Source organism: Musca domestica, unplaced genomic scaffold (assembly GCF_030504385.1).
Source record: "Musca domestica strain aabys unplaced genomic scaffold, Musca_domestica.polishedcontigs.V.1.1 1, whole genome shotgun sequence".
Lineage (NCBI taxonomy): Eukaryota > Metazoa > Arthropoda > Insecta > Diptera > Muscidae > Musca > Musca domestica.
The window spans coordinates 1,733,471-1,751,328 of NW_026712114.1; positions in this window are offsets into that span (position 1 = coordinate 1,733,471).

Consider the following 17,858-nt stretch of genomic DNA (forward strand, 5'->3'; position numbering starts at 1 on the left):
CATGCGCAATATACACTCCACAAGAATGATATTTGTTACCGGACACCAGATACTTTTCGATAATGCTATTGTCATATTTTATCGAGATCGTTTCAGATTACGATATAACTCCCATATAAATGTCTTATCCGATTTGGTTTTTAAGTCGTCCATAAGAATAATATATGGTACCAGATATCGGATACAGCTCAGAAATGCCACTGACAAGTTTTATCGAGAACGGCTAAGAGTTGGATATAGCTCCGATTTAGAATCCGTTGTCATGTTTATTGTGCAAATGATGGCTAATATCAGCTGAAATGGAGTGATTTTCGGGACGTACGTTTCCATTTTGTGAAACTCCGCCTTGATATATACTTTTTAATGTAATCCTTATCGAAAAAATATCATGCACTCTATAGCAATGTTATTTGGTATAAAAGATTAAAATGTCTCCGTCAAACTTAGCGAATTGGACATGCCTCCTATATATTAGTTCCCTCTGAAACCAAAATATAAGATAGGTGGTTTGATCTACTTCAAATAAATTCTTAATTACGGGAGCTCGGGAGCCGGTCTACCCGACCGTCTTTTGACTTTTTCTTACTGTTGTGAAGATGGAATGTATCAGTGCATTCCTTCTGGTACCTCCCTCACAAAGGGTAGTAATACCCTTTCTCATAAAATGCGAAAAAAGCAAACTATGCACATTCCAATATTTCTATTAACACAAAATCTGGTGTCAAGATGTTAGATATAGGCTCATTCCTTCTAGTACATCCCAAACACTTTCATTATTCGAATTGAAATTGGAAATGAATGTTCGATTTTCTTAAATGTGCTATCTCAGGCATTTTTCGAACATTTTATAAATATGGCATATATTTTACAAGAAGTGAAGGAAGAAGTCGATTTAGTCCAAATCTGGCACGTCGTGTTATTGTACCCCCATCATAGTATGGAGGGTATATTAAGTTTGTCATTCCGTTTGTAACACCTCGAAATACACATATTAGACCCCACAAAGTATATATATTTTTGATCAGCATAAAATTCTATGTCGATTTAGCGATGTCCGTCTGTCTGTCCGTCTATCCGTCTGTCCATCTCTCCGTCTCTGATAAAATTTTGCTTAAATGTATGTTATGTCTGCAGGACTTTTGGTATTGAAAATGGGCCATGTAGGTCCACGTTTTGGTATAGCCCCCATATAACTGTACCTCCCGATATTCGGTATTTTGATGATTTGAGCGACATTTTTCCCCGGAATAGTTTCAAATTTGTTATTTGAAGATCGTAAGGGATGCTACAGCCTAAAACAGAAAATTGTCTGTGCAGATCCACGTCTTCGTAGAGCCCCCATATAACGGTACCTTCCGATATTCGGTGTTTGATGATTTTAGCGAATTTATTCACCGGAATTGTTTCACATTTGAAGTTCGTCTGTGCAGGTCCACGTCAACGTATAGCCCCCATATAACGGTACCTCCCAATATTCAGTATTTTGATGATTTTAGCGAATTTCATCACCGGAATTGTTTCAAATTTAGTATTTGGAGTTCGTAATGGATACTATAGCCTACGACAGAAAATTGTCTGTGCAGGTCCACCTCTTCGTAGAACCCCCATATAACGGTACCTCCCGATATTCGGTATTTTGATTTTATCGACATTATAACCGATTTTTTTTTTTAAGTTTCGCATTTGAATATTGTAATGGCTTATGACAAATGTTACCTACACAGCTTCATGTCGTTGTATAGCCAATAATATAATAGCTATATTCGGTATTTTTAAGATTTTAACAGACGTTTTAACGGATTTTATTGCTTTTGAGGATTGTCAAATTCGTCCCAAATGGTGGAGGGTATTCAAAGTTCAGCCTGGCCGAACTTACAGCTTTTTTACTTGTTTATATTAGACTTAGATCCTTCGGAACTGTCTCCCAAAATTGTCGCGAGTTTGAACAATTATATTGCAAGGCTGAGGGTATACATCTGCCGGAATAACCGACTTATACTTGTAAACTTCTTATTTTCTAAAGGAACATAGAAATTTAATTTGTATGTCCCGTGCTGCCGTGTTAATCACAAGTTTTTAGTACACTACTTGCCTACTAATTAAAGATGTTGATTGAAAAAAGTTCCGCCCTGTGCCCTCCCTCTGTAGCAGTTTCATAATCATATGCATTGGGTTATTTTAAAATATTTGTTCTCCATTATTTGCTCACTGCATAAATAACTTCTATATAAAAATATGTTCCTATTACTACCGCGAACTAACATAAATGACCATTCGACATAGCTGCGCATAATGAATGGCAACAAAACTAATAACCGCTGGCATTTAATGCCAATGGAACGCAATGTAATCGATGGTACAAGTGTTGGCCTTAACGATAACAATTCCAGCAGTGAAAATATATATTTTTAGTGAAATTTGCAGAAAAATGTTGAACGGGTAAATGGAAATCCAGCGACCGAGCAGGCCGACAGACATACGAAACGCTATTCACATAAATATCTATTTTTACAATTCAGCCAGCCATTCAATAATATGTCGTTATGCCATTTGCCCATTATTTGTTAATCCTGTGTAACAATGCTAATGCAAAATACACACGCACAACAATGCATAAGCACTCACACACACACACACACAAATATCGACATTCCAACAACACGCAACAGAATGAATCGGTGGATGAAGGATCAAAGAATTCTATACACGAGAGCTTATTCAGGGCGAAATGAATCAGTTTCCTCTACAAATACCAATGAGGAGTACTTATGCATGAGTGTGTGTGTGCAATGTAGCAAATACTCTGTAAATGTTTGCATTACAAGTGCAGTGTATGGGGTATTCCATAGGGTTATAAATTTTTTAATTGAAAAGAAAAACAAATTAGCCGAAATATAATAAACTTAAAATAATTCTTAAGGTAATGAATATAGCTTAAACAAGTTAGAAAGCAGTAAGTTCGGCCGGGCCGAACTTTGAATACCCTCCACCATTTGGAACGAAATTGGAACTAAAATCCTTAAAAAATTCTGTTAAATATTTAAAAATACCGAATATAGCCGTTATATTGGTGTCTATACGACGTGGACCTACATAGGCATTATTTATCAAAAGTCATTACCAAATTCAAATTCGGAACTTGAAATAAACGGTGAATAATGTAGCTAAAATCATTAAAATATCGTATATAAGGAGGTAGCGTTACATCGGAGCTGTGCAAAGACCTGGACCAGCATCGACAATATTCTGTCAAAGGCTGTAGCATCCATTACCAACTTAAAATACGACATCTCAAACAATTTCATTGAGTATTGTACCTAAACTCGTCAAAATACCGAATATAGGGAGGTACTGGTATGTGGGGTCTATACGAAGACCTGGACCTGTATATAAAATTTTCTGTCACAGACTGTAGTTTCCATTACGAACTCTAAATGCGTAATTTTAAACAATTCCGTTGAATAATGTTGCTGAAATCATCAAAATGCCGAATATCGAGAGGTACCGTTTTAAGGGGGCTATGCGAAGACGTGGACCTGCACAGACAATTTTCTGTCTTAGGCTGCACTATCCATTTCGAACTTCAAATACCAAATTTGAAACAATGCCAGTGGATAATGTGGCTAAAATCATCAAAATACCGAATATCGAGAGGTACCGTTATATGGGGGCTATACGAAGACGTAGACCTGCACAGACAATTTTCTGTCTTAGGCTGTACTATCCATTTCGAACTTCAAATACCAAATTTGAAACAATGCCACTGGATAATGTGGCTAAAATCATCAAAATACCGAATATCGGGAGGTACCGTTATATGGGGGCTATACGAAGACGTAGACCTGTACAGGCAATTTTCTGTCATAGGTTATAGTATCCATTACGAACATTAAATACCAAATTTGAAAGACTTCTGGTGAATAAATTCTCTAAAATCATCAAAATACCGAATATCGGGAGGTACCGTTATATCTGAGCTATTCGAAGATCTGGACCTGCATAGATAATTTTCTGTCACAGGCTGTAGGCAGGCATTACGAGTTTAAAATACGATGTCTCATACAATTTCGGTGAATATTGTACCTAAAATCATCAAAATGTCGAATATCGGGAGGTATCCTTATATGGGGGCTATACGAAGACGTGGACCTGTACTGACAATTTTCTGTCTTAGACTGTAGTTTTCATTTCGAATTTCAAATACCACATTTGAAGCAATTCCGTTGAATAATGTCGCTAAAATGTTCAAAATACCGAATATCGGGAGGTACCGTTATATGGGGGCTATACGAAGACGTGGACATGCGCAGACAATTTTCTGTCGTAGGCTGTACTATCTATTTCGAACATCAAATACCAAATTTGAAACAATTCCGGTGTATAATGTGGCTAAAATGATCAAAATACCGAATATCTGGAGGTACCGTTACATGGGGGTAACGTGGACCTACATGGCCCATTTACGAACTTAACCTTCCTACTGAAAACTGAAAATTTTATCCTTTTATCTCAATTCGTTCGAAAGATAGTGTGATTATAACAGACAGTCGGACAGACAGACGGACAGACAGACATACAGACATTATATATCCTCCATAGTATGGTGGAGGGTATAAAAATTCTTATTGAATTGCCATGAATATGAAGAAACCCATATCATTGCCCACCCTTTTTCTCCCAAACTCACTCCCCCTACCTCTTCTCTCTCCCTCTCTCTCTCACGTTAACTGCTTCCATGAAATGGTGCAGAGAAATTGTTATGTCTGCAGCATTTAATTGCATAATTGTGGCATTGTTTAACTTACAGCGACTGCAATGGGAATTTTAACAGGTTGTTAGGAGCAGTTATTGTCGACAGACAATTTAAAAATGTCAATGCTTTGGGTCACAGGTTATAACCCACAATTTCTATTAACATTGCAGGGCTTAGTGCAGCTATTGCATGCCACCACTCTTTAATATCTTAAATTGCCAATGTTCATTTGGTTATGAGCCAATGTTAATTCGAGACAATAAATGTTATTTATATAATTACCATGTCGGCATATTTTGATTTACGTACCCCTAAGAATATTTGAGGATATAGGGGTTTGAATTACAAAACGTACTTGAAAATTTAATATATTCCCAGGTTGTAAGTAACAAATTAGTCATATACTAAAATTCTCATTATAATTTAAAACATTTCAAAATTTTGGTTTTAGACCTTCGCTGCCCGAATGTTGCTCTGCGGTATTTTGGCCCATTCCCGGTGAAGCGCTTGCTTGAGATGATCGACACTTTGGTAGTTTTTAGTGCCAACCTTGCTTTCCAAAGTACTTCATACACAACGCATTGGTCTCCGGAGATTTTGGTGGCCATTGTGAGCCGAAAATGAAGCGAGGAACCTCGTTTTGTAACCAGCGCGTGCTGAGTGCGATGGTGCTGACTCCTGTTGGAATGTCCCAGGTCTGCCGCCAAAATGTTTGCGTACCAAAGGCTTTAATACCCCCTCGGAAGAATGGCTTAGAAATAACAGCAGTCTGAAGTTGGTTGCAGTTTTTGTTTTTCTTCTCACCCTGTATGCTATATCCTAATCTGAACCGATCTTAATAAAATTTGGCAGGGGTATTTCTGGGTTGTATTTGATACCTGGTACCAAATATAATTGTTTTGTGGTGCATATTACGAATGTGGGAGGCTTAAACTCCAAATCGGATGAAACATTACATGGAGCTATAGCTATATCTGAATCGTTTTTCTCCAAATTTGATATATATGCTTCTAGACTAAATGCGGTCGGATGTACCAAAAATTCAGGATTTTTGGACAGCTGTTGGCCATTTGCTGCACAATTAACCCGAAATCGGTTGAAGTTGTATATGGTAGCTATAACTAAACGTGGACCGATTATCGGCAATTTCAAAAGGGTTTATCCTTGGACCAAAAAAGATCGTTTGGAAAATTTCATCTCAATCAGATAATATATGCCACCTGCGACCTTCACCATACCTTGGAGGGTATATAAACGTTGACATTCCGTTGTTAACTTTTCGAAATACTCATGTCAGACCCAACGAAGTATGTCAGCGTAAAATTCCGAGTCGATTTAGCGATGTCCCTCCGCCTGTCTGTTTTCACAGTAGGCAGGTTAAGTGTAGCCCCCATATAACGGTACGTAATATTCGGTATTTTGATGATTTTGGCGGCACTTTTCACCGGAATTGTTTCAAATTTCACATTTGAAGATCTTAATGGGTACTACATCCTACCACTGAAAATTTCACATGTGAAGTTCGGAATCGGTACAACAGCCTATGACGAAAAATTACCTATTAAGGACAATATCTTCATATAGCCCACATATAAAGTGATTCATTGTTTTACGTATTTTTTTTACATTTTTCAAGTTCCATCAAAAAAGTTGAAAGGGTATTAAAAGTGCGATCCGACCGAACTTAGCTGTTTTTTATACCCTCAGTCATATGGTTAGAGAGGGTATATATCATTTGATGCCGCCAAAACGCGCCTCATCGAAATAACGGCTTTAGACCCTAGGTCTCTATGGAAATCATCTTCAGGACATTTGGAGTCGATCTAGCGATGACCGTCCGTCAGTCTGTCTTTCTGAAAATTCTAAGTCGTTTAAGCGATGTCCGTCTGTCTGTATGTCTGTTGCCAAAATTTTGCACACATGTTTAATTTTTCAGTAGCCAGGTTAATTTCGTAAATAGGCCATGTAGTTCCACGTTCTCATATAACCCCCATATAACGGTACCTCCGGATATTCGGTATTTTGATGATTTTAGCGTCATTATTCACCGGAATTGTTTCAAATTAGGTATTTGAAGTTCGAAAAGGATACTACAGCCTATAACAGAAAATTGTCTTTGCAGGTCCAGGTCTTCGTAAAGGCCCCATATACCAGTACCTTCCTATATACGGTATTTTGACGAGTTTAGGTACAATACTCACAGAAATTGTTTGAAATGTCGTATTTGAAGTTCGTAATAGAGGCTACAGCTTATGACAGAAAATTGTCTATGCTGGTCCAGGTCTTCGCACAGCTCCGATATAACGTTACCTCCCTATATACGATATTTTGAAGATTTTAGCTACATTATTTACCGTTTATTTCAAGTTCCGTATTTGATTTTGGTAATGACTTATGACAAACAATGCCTGCGTCCACGTATAAACACCAATATAACGGATATGTTCGGTATTTTTAAAATTTTAGGAGCATTTTTTAGGGATTTCATTTCCAAATTAGTTCCAAATGGTGGAGGGTATTCAAAGTTCGGCCCGGCCGAACTTACTGCTTTTTAACTTGTTTTTAGCTAAATACTCTTTTATATAATTGCAAATAATACCCACACCTTACAATGGTATAAATTCGGGCGGTGGTCGTTAAAAGTTTTTTTTTCAAAAAATCTCACCATAGTCTCTGCTAACATCTCATTATACCTAAAACCCTTTATTAATGTCAATAAAACTCTCCAAGTTTTCAGCTGCTAACATCCTTTGGGACGTATTGACAATATCCCCGCTGTCGTCATCATTACATTACTCATACGCCACAATCCCTTTTAATGGAGTCGACTGTCAACGAAACCACTTCCACTCGAAATTTCCCAAACAAAACGGTCATTTTCAACTCTTTTGAAACTCATTATTTTCCAATAGCAAAGTGAAACTTTTATTAATTCTTATTAACTTTAACCATTAGCAAGAATTACGTTTTGCCGTTTGCGCCCATCAACCCAAAAATCGGGGAGGGAAGAGGGTGCTATGGCAGATTTAAATGAGCTTTACCTTTTTGCGGGTGGTAGCACAAGTTTTAGAAGTTTTTACTGGCATTTTTAAATGTTGTCGACAATCGTCAACACCTCATTTTTTGAGGTATTAACACCTGCTATCCACCAGTTTTTCAAAATTATCAACAGCTTAGGACAGGACAGCATTAGCAGTAGCGAACATCAGAAACAGCAGTAACAGTAACGACACCATCAGTAACCCTTTTTTAAGTTATTTTCCTTTGGTTTTTTTGTTTTGGAAACAAATTAACACTCTTTCGGGAAAATAAGAATAAGGGGGAAAAGCTGGAAACTTTGTTTAATCTTAACTACTTGGAATGGACGAACGAACGAACGGCACCAAGCAACAGCAGTTGTCATAAAAACACAGGACGGACACTTAAACCCTTTTGGCTAAATATCCACCACCACCACTGCCCCATCTCCCACAAGTTTGGTGCAAACAGAAGTGTTGACGGCAACTTGACGTAGTGATGGACACATAATGCCTTACGGTAAAATTATGGGATTGTTAGTTTTCCCATGGGTGCGTGTCGCTCTGATAAGAAAAATGAATGAGTGAGTGGGTGAATGAATGAATGATTTTTGAAAATATTATGATAAATTTTTAATTTTTATTACGTCAAATCCTCTTAAGAATTGTTGTTGGATGGGATAGAATTATTTATGAGAACTAGAGCTTGGTCAGGTAATTACCGTGTAGTTTTAAGTGTGTAATAATATTTAGTAATTTATTTTGTCATTATTTTGGGACAGTAATGGCGTTGTGTAGAGTTTATAGGGAAAAATATCGACTCACGGCCATTCATAGGTTATTTAGTAAATCGTATAAGCCACTTACTGGATTTTTTCCTAGTGCTCGATTTTGAGTATTAAAACAAAGTATATCCGAAAATATCTCCAGCACACAACCCTTTTCATAGTCCGAAGATAATAAACTAACTGTGGTCCGCTTGTGTTACTATAGCAATCGTAACAACAATAATAAAATCCAATATTTTGACATTTCTCATCTTTGTATCCTAAGCCTCATACCTGCAAAGGAAGGGGTAATAAAACGAATTTCTCTCTTACATCCAACTTCTTTAGAAGATTGATTTTTATAATGGCAATGAGGTAGGTGTAACTATTTTACATGGTGAAAAATTTCCTATAAAATAAGAAGGTTATTTACTTTATCGGATACTTCACTAACAATCGACCAGTAAAGAAAGTCTTAAAGTCGGGCGAGGCCGACTTTATGATACCCTACACCACTTTGCTAATTTAGTAGAGCTTCGCATAACAATTAACAGTTTTTATGGGAGAATTGAATCATACACGCTATGATTATAATTATAATTTAAAAAAGACTAAATATGCCGAAACATTTGTATCTTTTTAATTCTGACTTGTATTGCCCATTTGATATATATGCGAGCTATATCCAAATCTGAACCGATCTTGATAAAATTTGGCAAAGATATTTCTGAGCTATATTTGCTATGTTTCCCTGAATATCGTTGTTACGGAGTGCATATTACGGCTGTAGGTAACAAATATAACAAATCGGATGAATAATTTATATATATAGGAGCTACAGCTATATCTGAACCGATCTTCACCAAATTTGACATAATAGCTTCTAGACTCAAAATCTCCGGATACCAATCAGTTGGACTTTTTTGTCTGGAGTAGTTTGGAAAGCAAGGTTGGCACTAAAAAATACCAAAGTGTCGGTCACCTCAAGCAAGCGCTTCGCCTGGAATAGACCAAAATACCACAGAGAAACATTCAGGCAGCGTGTGACGGTTTCATTGGCCGTTTTAAGGCCATAATTCGTGCCATAGGCGACCAATTCGAACAAATCTAAACTTTTTTTTAAAATTTGATGCTATTTCCGGCATTTTTTGCTTTCATTCACTAAAATTAAAAAAAAAAAAATAAAAATTATGTCGCCTGACTTTGTTGCAGTTTTTTATCTCACCCTGTATAAATCGAGAAGTTTTTATGATTTTAGCCACATTATTTATCTATATAGGACCACGACATCGTATAGCCCACATGGTTGTAGCCACATTTTCAACGGAATTGTCTGAAAACTCACACAAGGAGTACCTTAAGAGTATTTTATCCCCTGAAAGAGAATTGTCTATATAGGTCCACAATGTCGTATATGCCCCATATAACGACAGCTTCCTATATTCGGTATTTTTATGATTTTAGCCACATTTTTCAATGGAATTGTCTAAGGTTCACAAGGAGTTCCTTTTGAGTACTTTATCCCCTGAAATAAAATTGTCTATATAGGTCCACAATATCGTATATCCCTCATAAATCAGCATCTTCCGAAATTCGATATTTTTAAGATTTTAAGAGAATTTTTAATGGATCTTAATTTTTTGAAAATTTCCTAATTCATCCCAAATGGTGGAGGGTATTCAAAGTTCGACCCGGCTGAACTTACTTCTCTTTTACTGGTTTTCTTTGAAAGGGATAAATACCCAATGGTACCAAATGTTTGGCTTTTAGTACACGTATAGTTCAAATTTAATAAAAACCCAGCCATACCACCTCAATACACACCAACATAGCATTTATTGCCCTATCCACATGAAATTTTGCACAAATCATTTTTTTTGGCCCAAGGACGAACCCTATTGAAATTGGAGATAATCGGTCCAAATTTAGATATAGCTCCCACAATATCTTCGTCCGATTTCCTTTTTTTTTGATCACCAAACGTGTAATATCAGCGCGAATAGTATGGAATTTTGAATATACAACCAAATTAGGCCTGAAAATAAGTATGCCAAATTTGATCGAAATTGGTTCAGATATAGCTATAGCTCCCATATATATTATTCATCCGACTTGTTATTTTTGTCCACCGCAGCCGTATTATGCACAACAATACAATATTTGGGGAAATATATCAAATACAGCTCAGAAATACATTTGCTAACTTTTATCGAGATCGGTTCAGATTTGGATATAGCTCCCATTAATAACTTCGTCCGATTTATGTTTTATTGTGCACCAAATATATAATATTTGTGCAAATGGGATGGAATTTAACACTTACGACCGAATTAAGTCTAGAAGCTAGTATGTAAAATTTGGATCGGTTTAGATATAGCTCCCATATATATTGTTCATCCGATTTGTTATATTTGTTACCCACAGCCGTAATATCCACTCTGTAACAACAATATTTGGGGAAATATATCAAATACAGCTCAGAAATATCTTTGCCAAATTTTATCGAGATCGGTTCCGAAGTGGATATAGCTCCCATATATATCATTATCCGATTTCAAATTAATTGTTGCACAAAATGGGCAATACAAGTCCGAATTTAAAAGATACAAATGCTTAGGCATATTTAGTCTTTTGAACTTTAAATTATAATTATAATCATAGCGTGTATGATTGAATTCTCCCATAAAAAAAATTAATTGTTATGCGGAGCTCTACTAAATTAGCAAAGTGGTGTAGGGTATCATAATGTCGGCCCCGCCCGACTTTAGGACTTTCTTTGCTGGTTTTATACATAAAAACCTTGGTATTGACAATAAATGTAATATTAATTCTGCAGAAAAAATAGGTTCACGCAAGCCATGTTTATAAATAGATGTGGAACTGATGATATGAAATGTGGGTTACATTGGCCCTCCTTGAAATGTAATGTAAAATATCACATTGTGTAATTTACATGAGGCAAGTGCCTGTTTGACCATTTTATCTAAAAAATTCCTATTTTTGTCAATATTTTCAATTTTAAATCAACGGTTTTTGAAATAAAATGCTGATGTTTTCATTCAATCACGTTATGCTGTGCCATCTTTTCAGCAAGCAATCAAAAAAAACAAACGGTTTTCAATCTCTTTGGATGCTTGTGCAGGCGTGTCATTTTGACCTGTTTTTTCGAAACAAATATAATGCTTGTCAAAATATTAGAATGTTGCATTTTGTCGTTTTGCTTTGCTGTGGCGTTTTTTCATTGCTGACAACAGTTAAGAATTTATTGGGTCAAAACCGCCATCATTTTCGGCCGCTTTTTTGTGACTATTGTTTACAAGCTTGTTGTCCCTAGAAAAAAGTAAATAATGTGTCTAAATGGTGGTGAAATTAAAATTTGAAATAGAGAATTTCTAAGCAACGCGAAAAGTAAAAAAATGAATTGTTTATGAAAGAATATTTAATATTTATTAAAAAATCATGTATTCAAGGATAAGTCCTTATTTAAAATAGAATGTTGTTTTATTGGCAAAGAAACATTAGGTTTTGTCGACAATTTTACACATATGTTTAGCCTCTGGCCAGTGTCAGTCCAAATTAGGTCGGAAGGGATCGAATTAGTTAGTCTTCATATATCAAATTATTATAAATAAACAATGTAAGTCATTTCAATCGATTAACCCATTTCGATCCGAGATTTAATTTTTATTTTTGAATAAATTTACTTTTTTAGGGTAATTTGGGTCCACTGATGTCCAAAATTTACTAAGAAAGATTTTCCTATTTTTCTTTTTTCCACAAACTAGTGTCCGAAATTTCGATCAAGTTCACACATATCTAAAGCCACGCTTGTGACAAACCACCCACATTGCAGCAATGAGTAGACCCATAAGGTTTTTATTTTGCAGAAAATGTTTCGAATACAGAGTGCGATGAAAAAACTGCAACCAATTTCAGATTGCTGGCGTTTCAAAGCCACTCGTCCGACAGCTGTTAAAATTATTCCAATGACAGCTCATTATATTATTTACAAGCGTACAAAAGTATATTGGTGAGAATTTTCCAGAAACAGAGTTATTCGCGATGGAATTGAAGTGTGATAGGGTGATTTATTTATATTTGGCTGGAAAACCACATGTGGCTATCGTTAGACTACTCCAGCACTTAAATGGGAATAAATATTTTGTTCTCGTACCACCGCTCGTTACCGTGTTACTGGTAGCGTAGCCCGACGACAAGGAAGTAGACGGAAGAAAACAGCAACATCAGCAGAAATGGTTCGAAAAGTGAAGAACCGACTTGATCGAAACCCGCGTCGAAGTGCCGAAAAATGGCTCGTGAGCTGAACATATCGCATAATTCCATTCGGCAAATATTAAAAAATGAGCTCGGGTAAAGCTATTGAAATTCCAAATAGTGAAAAACTTACACCGCAATGGAAAGAAAATAGACTCAAAAGAGCTAAAGAGTTGCTTCGCTTGACCGAAAGTGGTGAACTGCCGAATTTGGCTTTCTCCGATGAGAAAACATTTGTTCTTCAGCAGTTTGCAAACAAACAAAGTGATTGTGTTTACTTGCCAAATAGGTCAGCTGAAAATGTGCACGTTCGGTTGGTCACCACACCTTAAGCGCCAGCCATGTTGACGGTGTGGACCGCCATAACAGCCGTTGGTCGCCCTCCGCTCGTATTAATCGACCGTGGCATCAGAATAAATGTCGAATATTATTGCGAAAATATTCTGGAGACTGTATTAAAGCCTTGGGCCCGCAAACATTTTGGCTGCATACCTTGGACATCCCAAGAGGACTCAGCACCATTGCACTGAGCACGCGCCACCCAAGAATGGTTATAAAATGAGGTTCCTCGCTTAATTTCCAAAATCTCCGGATACCAATCCGTTTGGACTATTGTGTCTGGAGTATTTTGAAAAGCAAGGTTGGCACAAAAAAATACCAAAGTGTCGATCACCTCAAGCAAACGCTTCGCCGGGAATTGCCAAAGAGGTCAGCTAAAAATGTGCACATTCGGTTGGTCACCAGAACTCAAGCGCCGGCCATGGTGACGGTGCGGGCCGCCATAACAGCCGATAGTCGCTCTCCGCTCGTATTAATCGACCGTGGCATCAGAATAAATGCCGAATATTATTGCGATAATATTCTGGAGGGTGTATTAAAGCCTTGGGCACGCAAATATTTTGGACGCAGACCTTGGACATTTCAGCAGTACTCAGCACCATCGCACTACGCACGCGCCACCCAAGAATGGTTACAAAATGAGGTTCCTCGCTTCATTTCCAGCGCACAATGGCCACCAAAATCTCCGGATACCAATCCGTCTGGAGTATTTTGGAAAGCAAGGTTGGCACAAAAAAATATCAAAGTGTTGATCACGCAAGCAACATTCGTTTAGCGTGTGGCGGTTTCATTGGCCATTTGAAGGCCATAATTCATGCCAAGCGTGACCAATTCGAACAAATCTAAACTTATTCCAAAATTGTATGCTATTTCATATCTAGGCTACGATACGGCTAAAATGTTCGTCATCGAAACAACAGTTTTAGATCCTAGGTCTCTTTGAACCAAATCCGTTTCAGGACATTTGGATTCGATCTAACGATGTCCGTCCGTTTGTCTGTCTGGCTGATGCTCACGATAACTCTCGAAGGGAGTATCCGATTTGGTCCAAACTTGGCACATCGTACCATTATTTTAGATTTAGTTCGGAGATGGGCAATATTGGTCCACTCCTTCAAGTACCTCCCCCACAAAAGTTCGAAATTGTCCAGGAAATATTTCACTTTTTATTATATAGATGATAAAGATCGGAGCATTACTGCTGGGACCTCCTCCGCAATGGTTTAAATTTTTGAAGGATCAAATTATCCGAAATAAACATGCGGTTCTCTTCAAATTACACACATCACAATATTTTTATTAGCCGAAGGTCTGGTGTGAAGATGGGATATATCGGTCCACTCCTTCTGGTTCCTCCCCCTACAAGAGTCAAAATTTTGAGTATCCATGGAGCTCTTAAAACGCGAGTAACGTCCTATACCATTCAGATTTGATATATTATCAATATTTCCATCAACACAAGATCTGTTATAAGGACGGTAGAGATCGTATCATTAATTTTTTTTTTTTTTGATACCTCCCTCATATAGAGTTCAGGATTTTGAAAACCAAAACGCTAAAAGAAAACGAAGTGAGCGTCCAAATCCATCCATCCATCTCCTCTAATTTCACACACAAACATTTTTGCTAACAAAAGATCTGTTGTGAAGATGATATAGATCTGCCAACCGCTTTGGTTCCCCAACAAAGGGTCACATTTTCCAATACTTATATCTGTCATAAATTGCGACCAAGTCGGCAATTTCTTACAACTCTATATATCTAAAGATTTCTCTTAACCAGAAATCTTATATCGGAATTTATGATTTCGTAGAAATGTTCGATCTCCTTCAAATTTTGCATATACCTCTAGTTTTATCTCTATTAGATGAAGTATGAAAATTAAACACTTTGGTCCGCTATATCTGGCACCGCACGCATATTTCCTCATTTTCCAATAATTAGCACATATCTCATATATACCGAATTTGACATTTGATTTCAACGTAAGAAACTCAAGGCCCATTCATTTTTTTATGGAAATGTCAACCGAAAATCAATTATCTTTTACCCAAACGACGGGAATAACAACCAACACGACAGTAATACAAACCGACTGCCGCTTCATTTTTACAACTGAAAGTAAAGTGAAAAGTCAAGCGACATGAAAATTTATCAAAAAGTTTTATCCTAATTACATCCTGCACAACATTATAGTGCTAACAAGACGATGTGTGGTGCAAGGAAATTCTGGTGGAAACCAGATTCCTTACCCACCATCCCTGCTACATTCGCAGAGTCTCATACACAGTAGTAGCTAGACAAATATGGTGGGAGCATCTAGGCCTGCTGCCTTGAGGAGTGAATTGAAACTACAAACTACCATGGTGGACCTATACACACACACACACCGTAATTTTTTCGCCAAACACTTTATGTGATAAAATTAAAGAAACGGAGGCATAAAATGCATTTTATTTATTGTTTTCTTCTTCTTCTTCTTCTAGTGTTGCCCGAACGACACGCTTGACTGCACAAACAGCCAACACAGCGACACCGAGAAAAATAAAACAACAGCAAGAAAATGTTAACCGCACAATGAACAAACTTTCCGAGAGCAAAGGCAGTGATAGATACCAGCACCGTAACGAGTTTTGCGGAGTCACCCACCGTTGCCTACCCAACTTCCGTTGCCATAGTCATAGCTAAAGGAAATGCAAGAGAAAAATCTCCGACACCAGAACCACTGAAACGACGACTGGAAAAATGATAAAATATTTTATGAAGATTTTATGCATGTAAATGTTGTTGCGTCTAGAGTGCCCCCACCTCTCCTCCCACGGCGAAAGTCTTAACCGCCGAACTGGCAAGGTGAGCATTTTACGTAATGTATGATTCACATTTATTTACAGCTTTAATAAAGGATGGCGGGTAAAGTGGCAGCATAAAACGGGTTGATTGTTTCGAAAATCGGTGGGGTTTGGGCAGAAGTTACGGACATTTGGGGAAGAGTCGTTTTGATACTCAATTGAAGGTCATTTTATAAAAGTTAGAGGTGATGGGAGATATTCTTTTATAATTTCTTCTATGGGTCAACACCAATTAGGGAAAGGGATACAAATACAAGATGGAGAAACAATATATTTTCACACATTTTCGAATTTCAGCAGAAATGTTGAAAACTTATGGATATTATATTGTGACTATTCAAAAATGGAGGTAATAGATCCTAGGTCGCTTTTGAATAAATCCGTTGGAGTTGATCTAAGGGTGTCCGTCATTGTTATATTATCATTAAAACTAAGGTAGAGATCGAAGATGGGCAATATCGGCCTAATGAAAATTATTTACCTCATAGAAAACGAAAGAATAAACCGATTTAGTGCTAACCCAACCCCTATCTCAATTCCAGATACAAACAGAGATCTCAATTTTAAATTTGAGGATTACAACTCTATCCCTTCACCCAATACCAAATTTAGTACCATTTATGGGACGTATTTTTAAACCATCGCCATACGTCCAACACAGATACCATCAGTGATCTTAATATCAAATTTCAGATTATTACCTCCATCCCTTCAACCGATACCAAATATAGTACCATTTAGTACTTTTCGTACAATTAAAGTGCACATTTCCGAATGAAAAATGGTTGGGGTTTAGTTGAATCCGTTCACATAATACCAAATGGTAGCATTTTAGAAAATTAGTAACAGCAACTCTCATTCCAAATTTCAGAATTCCAGCTCAATCGGTTTATCAAAATTCCAAATTGTACCAAATTTAGTACCATTTAGCACACATGAGTACGAATTTTCAAAACTTCCCACATACCCAAATCTTACACTCCCACTGTAATCACAATTCCCAAATTTTAGGATTCCATACCTGTTAGTACATTTTAGTACATATATGTACAAATTTCCAAAACTACCTACACATCCCAATCCTACACTCCGACAGAAATCTTGTTTACAATTTTCAGGATAACAGTTCCATTGGTTTATCCAAATTGTATCAAATTTAGTACTATTAAGTACAAATTTTTACAACTACCTACATCGCACAGTCCAAGAGAAATTTTATATTCAAATTTTAGGATTTTAACTCTATTGGCTCTCCCAAATCCAAATTGTACCAAATTTAGCACCATTTATTAAATTACCTACATTCCTCAGTCTTAGAATGCTATAGGAATCTTATTTTTAAATTTTAGAATTCCAGCTTTATCGGTTCACCCAAATCGAAATTGTAACAAATTTTGTACCATTTAGTACTTTTCGTGGACATGAGTACAAATTTCCAAAACTACCTACATATCCCAATACTACGCCTAGCCAGTAATGTTAATTTCAAATTTCAGGATTCCAGCTCCATCCAGTCCTCCTAATTCAAATTTTACTTAATTACGTACCGTTTAGTACTTTTCGTATACATAAGTACACACTTCCCAAAACTATCTTCTAACATAGGCTGTACTCCTCAACATTGATTCCCATTCCAAATTTCAAGTTTTTAACCCTATCTTTTCACATGATATGAAATTGTACCGAATCTCGTACATTTTAGTACTTTTCGAACACTTATAGTGCAAATCTCCAAAAATCCTTTCCAAATTTAAGAGCTCTTGCTCAACTGCTTCCTCAAATACAGAGAGTACCATATTAAGTACCTTTACTATAATTTTCGTACCGTTCTAGTACGAATTTTCAAAAACCTAGCCTA